The sequence below is a fragment of the Monopterus albus genome, unplaced genomic scaffold, assembly GCF_001952655.1.
Source record: "Monopterus albus unplaced genomic scaffold, M_albus_1.0 scaffold71.1, whole genome shotgun sequence".
Lineage (NCBI taxonomy): Eukaryota > Metazoa > Chordata > Actinopteri > Synbranchiformes > Synbranchidae > Monopterus > Monopterus albus.
In genome coordinates, this window is record NW_018127951.1 from 573,128 (window position 1) to 581,111 (window position 7,984).

The following is a 7,984-nucleotide window of genomic DNA, read 5'->3' on the forward strand; positions in this document are numbered from 1 at the left end:
AAAACATTTCAGTGGGGCATTTTCTCTCCATCTGCACAGTCAGTTGCTCTGCTTTTGTCCCCACAGCTGGGCTCGCTCATTAGGCCATAAATTTGGTCCTGAGGTCTGTGCGGCCATTTCCATTGCCTTATTGGGATGTCAGTCAGTGAATCCATCCGTCTCTCGGTGACAGAGCCCTATTGGTTGTCGTCAGCACTTTTTTACAATTTATGGGCCCTATTGTGAGGAGAAAAGGATGCAGTGGAGCAGACTGAAAAGTGCTCTTTATCAAGTCAGGAGGTGATATTTGGTCAGACTACATGTGGCACACAATAAAACCTCAATAAAACATAAGCTCCTTTACTTAAAACCATAAGGAGAATCACACTAACGACCACAGGAGGAGCTTTTGAGGCTCTTCAGACCTTTCTGCTACATATTAGCTTTACAGAAATTCAGTTTTGTTGCTTCGCAGCACAAAATAGATCAGATTTCTTTTACAGTAGAAATGATCCACTGTAGTCTTATAGTCATTTCAAGAGACGCCAGGTTTTGCATGTAGCTGATAAAGGCCATCGCACGGGGAGCAGGTTTCTGCCATCTTGTTGCTGAAGGAAATGAATCCTTGTTCTGACTTTGCCTGTGTCCTCATCCACACTTGTCCTTGGCTGCTAAAGAACTTTAATAACATTGTCTTTGAAATAATAATAAGAATAGAGTTAATTCATGAGGTTATAAAAGACTCCAGAAGGTGAGAAACCACTTCCTGCACCAAACTTGTATTTTTGAAGTTATTAATGCTGAAAAAAGTCTCTTATTTTTTGTCAGCTCAGCAGTGAACCTTTCAGAAGAAGGTGAAAGTGAGGTGCTCAGTTTGTCACATACTCCTCTCATAAGCCATTTTCACCCATTAACTCTGGACCATGTCCAAAGAATCGGGCCCAGACATTGTCACACGTAGCACACAGCAGACGATTGTCCATGTCAGACATGTTCTCATCTGCTGGAAATACTCTGTTTGATTTATGCATGGGGGGCGCACATGGATAGAGTGCACAGGAGGCGGGACATGACAAGGTTACGTACTCAGTTTGTAATTTGGTCATAAACAACCGAGTCTCTTGCCGTTCCTTAAAGTTGTCTGATGACTGTGGCTCCAGCTCTTAGTGACAGAAGGTCCTGAATCTCGTCATGTCTCCAGTCAGATATCTTCGTTGATGTCTTCATTGAAAATGGTCATTTTTCTTCACCATTGGATGTTTGTATTCTTTTACTCTGGTCATATGATAGAGTGTCATCAACACGCCTACCTGCTCCATGTGAATACTCCAGTACTGTTTTCTCACACGGACATTACGTGGACCTTGTACTAATGAGCCGGCAGGGTAAAGTCCGCTCAATGTCTGGGTTGACTGACTCGGCCTTTTGCATTCTCACAAAGGCCTACAGCTCCTCCAGGTAATGTCTAGATAATTTCATGGTTCCAGTGCATGTCTGAAAGGGGCTGTAGTGGAAACTTAATGAACTGGACATATGATCTCCAGTTGATCTTAAGCTTATTGACTTTATCTGTGTTTGTCCATTCTTTGTAGTCCTATAAGCCTTTTTATGTACTCTTCAACCCTCTGCAACAACAAGGTGTTGAGCTGTTCCTCTAACAGCTGCTAATCCAACAGATCTGATCAAAGATATCCAGTTAACCTGAGCTTATCCACAACCTAAGGAGATCTGTTTAATGACCTTACATTAAACCAGTCGCCACGTCTCCCTGTGCTTCCAACCAGCATCGATAGAGCCTTGGAATTGACTTTATGATGGATTTAATTATTTATTTGTGTTAAACAAAGTTCTCCCTCTCTCGGAGCATGTGTGTGTGTGTATCCCTCTGGCTGGAGTTCTGTTTTTATTTATTTCTGTGTCTGTTTTGTAACAATATTTCTGCTGATTTTCACATTTTCTCTCTTATACTCACATATCTTTACTCACATGTGCCTCAGTAGGTTGAGTTAGATTTTTTTATGAAACCCTGTAAAAACGGTTTGGTTGCATTATGAGTTACAAGCTGAAAAGCCTGCAGTAAAAAGCGTTTTTTCTTCTGTTTTAAACAAATATATGTTGGAAATACATTGTTTTTATAATTATCCTTAGATTAAAAATGATGTTGTCCACTACATAAATCACAGTTTCTTTGTTTGCTTTCTGTATACATCTTGCAGTGCTGCTGTCTTTTGTCCTCTGTTTGTTCTGACAGTACTTTACTGTGACAGGTTTCACGAGGAGTTCTATCTCTCCATCCCAGTCTGTCTGTCTCTCTGCTTGTCTCTGTTTGTCTCCCTCCACCTCTGGTGTCACTCCATTTTGACATCACTCTTCTGAGCCTGTGCCTCTTCCTCCCTGGGTTTTTGTCCATTTCTATCTCTCCCTCTCCTTTCACTTGAAGTTTTTCGGATGTGACATAAGTTGTGTGAACCTCTGTATCACTTGCCTTTCTCTCTCCTGCTGATGTTGTGAAAAAGTTGCATATCTCAGCATAGCAGGGGATGAACATCATGTACCTGTGAACACAAGACCTCTGGCAATGCTGCCACATCTTGTCTTATTCTCTGCTGATGTTTCCCAAATATTAAAGTTTGAGAAACTCACTCCAGACAGGAAACTTCAGGAGTCTTAAAGCCTCGGAGGAAAATCTGTAGCTTTCTTTGTTAATAAATGGGTCACTGCAGGGATTTAACAGGGTATATCTGACAACTTGTTTCATATATTGGTCACAGTAGCCGGTGGGTTTCAGCCTAGCTGCAGTGGAAACCAGACTGTTTATGCTTTTAGTGGTTGCCTGTGCTGAAATACATTCATAAACAAATAAAGAAAAACATTTTTTCGGGTCATAGAGGCTCTCTGACTATGTTGAGCAGAGTCGTGTCATTTTTACATTACATCCTTTGCTTTAATGTACATACTGTATCTTTTGACTCACAAGATCAGGACTGTCCCCACTGTGACAACTGACTGAGCTCATGCTCATTAGAAAAAGGCAAAAATTACTTAAACTGATTAGAGATACATTAACAGCAGCTTCTGTGTGCTGCTATGCAATGATTTGGTTATTTATATCTATCTATCTATCTATCTATATATAGATAGATAGATATATGTGTGTGTATACACAACATTCTTGCAAAAAGATACATAGAATATATATACTTTTAATCATAAAAAGATCTAGGAGAATACTATAATAACTAAGCTAGGCAGTGATACTGTATATACCATAAAATGATGCCGACATTATGCCAGTATTTATCTGTACATTCTGACTTAAAGGGGTTCCATAATATTTGGTGTTATACTTGCACAAAGTTGAGAGGCTTGCAAGACACGTTGAAATGGGGCAGCTGAGATTAACTGTCCTTTCAATTTGGGCATTTGGGGGTTTAATTACTCTAATTATAAAAATCTACATCCTCGCCCTTATTTGACCTTTAAAGCATGAGAAAATATAATGTGACACTCAGGGTTTTGTAATGTGCTTTTATTGTTAGCTGTGATAGCCTAGAGCAGCCATCTTTCTCCACCCTTGGTTGGAGGAGGCTGGGGGAAGTGAATCATGCTGCGTCTTTGCAGTGAGGAGCCACTGTGGCTACATTGCTGATGCGGTCAGCGTTAGGTCACGCTGGTACACCGCTCACCACATTGTCACTGTTACTTAGTCCACAGTTATTCTGCTGTTGTTTTTGGATTCAACATAGCAAAAAAGCTGAAAATCAATCAAGTTCAGCTTTGCTTTTCTGTCCATTTCATTAGCAGCAAATCACAAACCAGATTCTCTCTGAAGAAGACAAACATTGTCTATCTTCCCTCGGCAGATGTGTCCCCTCCCACAGCAGGACTGAGCTGCTTTGATTCCTGACATGTTAATGCGCGACCGACTATGTTCGATTTTTAGCACCGAGGGGACATTCTGTCGCTCATTCTGCTGGACTTTATTCAGCAGCATCACAATGCATCATCACACCGAGTGCGCATATGTTTCTGTGCGTTACTGTGAGTCAGAAATCAGGAGAGAAGAAGCCTGCTGTGCTTTCTGTCTGCTGCCTCCGGTGCCTCTCTGGTCATCAGGGAGAGGAGGAGGAGGAGGAGGAGGAGGAAAGCAGAGGAGGAAGGAGTGAGTCATTCTAGTTAGACTTAAATAAAAACAACTGCTGATCCACCGCCTGAATGATGATGATGATGAGTATTGTGGTGTTGAATGAAGTGGTGTCGGGTCACTTGGTCACCGTGGAAATAACAAGCTGAAGTTCACGTCTGGTATGAATTTCCCAAACTTTTACTTTTCATTTTCAATCATCATCAGCCTTTGATTGAAATAAGACCTCCGGCAATTGAATCTCTTGCACTTTTTGTACTCAACACTGAAGTGACACTGTGAGACTGGAGCTGAGCTGCAAACTGCATCAGTGGCTGCAGCTTCTACAGTACACTGTGTTTACTAAACCAGTTGCCAGTTAGTTACAGAAACAGCCTGCATGCACCGTGACTGAATAGTTTTTAATGATATTTCTGACCCAGTTATTAGTTCCTTGCTGACACTGTTGCAGAAGCCTAACAACCTTCTGACCTGAAACGCTGTGAGATCTAGTTCTTTGTAATTCCACTGAATTGTACAAGCCATGGTTTGTGCTCTTTGGTGGTTCCCTCCACTTTGTTTGTTTGTAATCTCTTCCCTCTAATAATACATTTTTATTTATAGAGCATATTTAAAACAACAAATCACTGACCAAACTGCTGTACAAAGATGAAATCAACACAAGAAAGAAAACAACTCAGTAACACAACATAAAATTTAAATATCATAAAACAAACCTCAAAACAAAACAAGTTATTCCAATAAAAGCTACAAATGGTGTTGATCAGGGAAAGCCTGACATTAATAATGTCTTCAACTGAGACTTAAAAACAAGAAGGAGGGGGAGCTTGTTTAATAGATAAAGGCAAATCATTCCAGGAGTTACTTCGGAGAACACACGCACTCCTCTGCTTTTCATCCTAACTTTAGGAACAGTTAGATAAGACTGGCCCATGGACCTGAGTGACCTGGTTGGCCTCTATGGCTGAGAAAGACCAGATGGGGCTAAACCATGTCTGGCTTTAGAAACTAAAAGTAATATTTTAAAAGGAGTTCTAAATTTGACAGGAAGCCAAGACTGGAGTAATATGCTCTTGTTCTAGTCAAGAGGTAGCCTGCAGCTACCTGGACCAGCTGCAAACAAACTAGCGAAGCATGGCCAATACCAACATACAGCCTATTACAATGATCCAATCAAATGGAAATAAAAGCATGAGTGATGCTCTCAAAGTCTTTTTCTTTTTAAACAAAAGGCTTGACCCTGGATAAACGCCATAACTGATGAAAACTGGACTTCACCACAGAATTTATCAAGTATATATTTTAGTGGTAATGGTTAGCAATTGTTGTTTTTGTTGTAGTAATCCTTGTTGCAATGTAAGGTGTGCAAGCACAGCTAGCTTCGCCCGGAAGTACCTGGAATTTGAAATCAGTTCCATGTCTGGCTCAGGGCTGAGATTTTAAATAAAATGTAAATGCATAAACTTGTTATGTAAACATAGAAGGCTGGACACTGATCAGATATCACTTCAGCAGCTGCAGCATGTCAAGTTTGGAAACAACCGTTAAAATGCCAAATGATGAGCTTCATTTCACAAGGGAAAATGCAAAAATGTCACACACACACACACACACACACACACACACACACACACACACAGTCTTGCACCACTGGGACCAGTATAGAAGTGGCTGCCAACAGAGCTCGCGCTGCATCACTGAGGGATGTGTAAATTCTGTTGTGCTGGCACTGGTTTGGCATTTGTATGTCTGCGATTGTGAATCTGAGTGTTTGCTACAGACAAAGACACGAGCAACCTACTGTTAAGTGAAGCAGATGAATTGAGAATAAATCAGAAATACACCCTCCGAACAGGATCGTCATTAGCAGAGTGTTAATTGATCCTTAGGTAAATATTTTGTAATGAAATGAAGCAGGTCTTTACTGCCGTGCCACAGCTGTACACCAGCTTCAATATGAACCTCACTGACAGAGTGGACTGTTCTGCTAGAGCTACACTCTACACACACACGCAATCACAAGCTGCACATACAGACAAACACACAGCCATGCCAAAACAATGGCCTGCTAATACTTGCTTCTGATTGGATGAGTCCAGATTACCCAGAGGGCACCAGCTGTCAGAGAGGCAAGACCCAGTTTACTCAGTATTATACACACACACACACCATTAGTCATGTCACACAATAATGCTGAATTAAAATACATTTTCATTACACAATGTTAGCATGTGGCTACACCTGAACTCTCATGCTCCCACCTGTTTTGTGTGATTTGCTAGCTCCTCCTTTTGCTCGCTCGGCCAAGAGGAATCATTCAGCGGCTGCTGTCACTGAGACTATTTACTACTGCTGTCAGCAGACTGTAAAAATAGGAATGGAAATGAGCTCCATTGTAATGCTAACAGGCGTTACAAAGGTCCAGCAAGGCCAGGTAGCTAAATGCTGCAAATGCCTGAATGTGCCGTACGTGGTTTATTTTTAGCCTCGGTTGTGTCAGCCCTTCCACCCAGTATGCAATCAGCCTGCTTTTTTGTAGAGTGCTCATGAATCCTCAAGTCCAAATGTTGAGCTTAAAAGTATTAAAAATATTTGGTTATGAGAAAGAACTTTTTCACTTTTCAGGAAGATCTGTTTGTGTAGAATTTGGATTATTGTAGAACAAGATTACAAAATATGTATCTGACATCCACTGAGTCTTTTTTTGCTTTTCCTGTATAGTTTCATGGATGTAATAAGCCTGTGTTTATTTGGACTCCTCAGCTGATCTTAAATTAAATTCCAGGAAGGGTTAAAAACATTTTCAGTTTGTTTTCTTCAACTCTCTGCTCTGACATTGCAACGTCCTAGCCGTTGCCAGCTCCCACATGCACATACATCAGAGTTTATCCGTCATCTCCTCAATCCCTCTGCTCCCAGTGCAGCCACTGGGCCAAACCAAGCCAGTCCAACAACGCAGAAAGAGGAAGAAGACAGGAAGTGCTAACTGACGTGCTGCTGGGCTGAGATAAGAGCAGATTCCACCAAATGCTGGAGTGAAGAGAGGGAGAGATGGAAGTAAACGGGGTAAATGAAAGGGAGATAAATTGAGCTGGGGAGGGAGGGCGCAAGTGTGTTGAATGAGGAGGAGCGAAAGAAAATAGAACAGATGGGAGGAAAGACAGTATATGCTAAAAGACAGACAGACAATCAGCCAAAGAGAGATTTATTTTCAGTGGAATGAGAGGCTTTGCACTGGCCTAAATTCTCCACTGTTCCACCCTCTGTCTGTCTGTCTGCCTCTCCGTTCATCTACACTGCCCATCCTCTCTGCATCGAACAATGATCTATTTATTCTCATAGAATATTAACCACCAAGACTGAGGTTTTTTTTGTCATTATTATGAGGTTATAATTAAATTTGCTATTAAATGCATGACAAAAAGGATATAAAGAGTGTGTTCGTTTGATTTCACATTGTAGGAAAATGAAGAGTTGGTGAAAAAAAAATAAATAAAAAACTGTAAAACATGCAGTGTAGTCATAATATATATTTTCATGCTTTGTGACAAGAGTTAAAACCTAGCAGTGCTGTAGTTACAGTGTTTAGGGTGCAGACATTCACACTGGTAAAGAGAGTGCTTGTAAATCCTGTGTTAATTTGATTCATTTATGTAAAAATGTGCTATAGCAAACTGAACTCACTCAGTGTTTAACTTTGTGAACTCTGGGTGACTGCTCACACTTTTTTGTAGAAAAAGAACAAGAGAAATTGTTGCATAAATTATAAAGTACCGTGTGCAGGCACATCAAATGGCACATGCAAACATATGTTTCTTCCTTTTCTATTTCCTGCAAATGTTCTGCATTGTTCGAAGTTTC

The 7,984-nt window shown here is 40.8% G+C and overlaps 1 protein-coding gene across 1 annotated transcript in view; it reads left to right on the forward strand.

Moving 5' to 3' along the window:
- The window catches only part of LOC109963251 (RNA-binding protein Nova-1-like), a 72,360-nt gene that overhangs the window by 44,049 nt on the left and 20,327 nt on the right, over positions 1–7,984 (forward strand). The window lies entirely within an intron of this gene.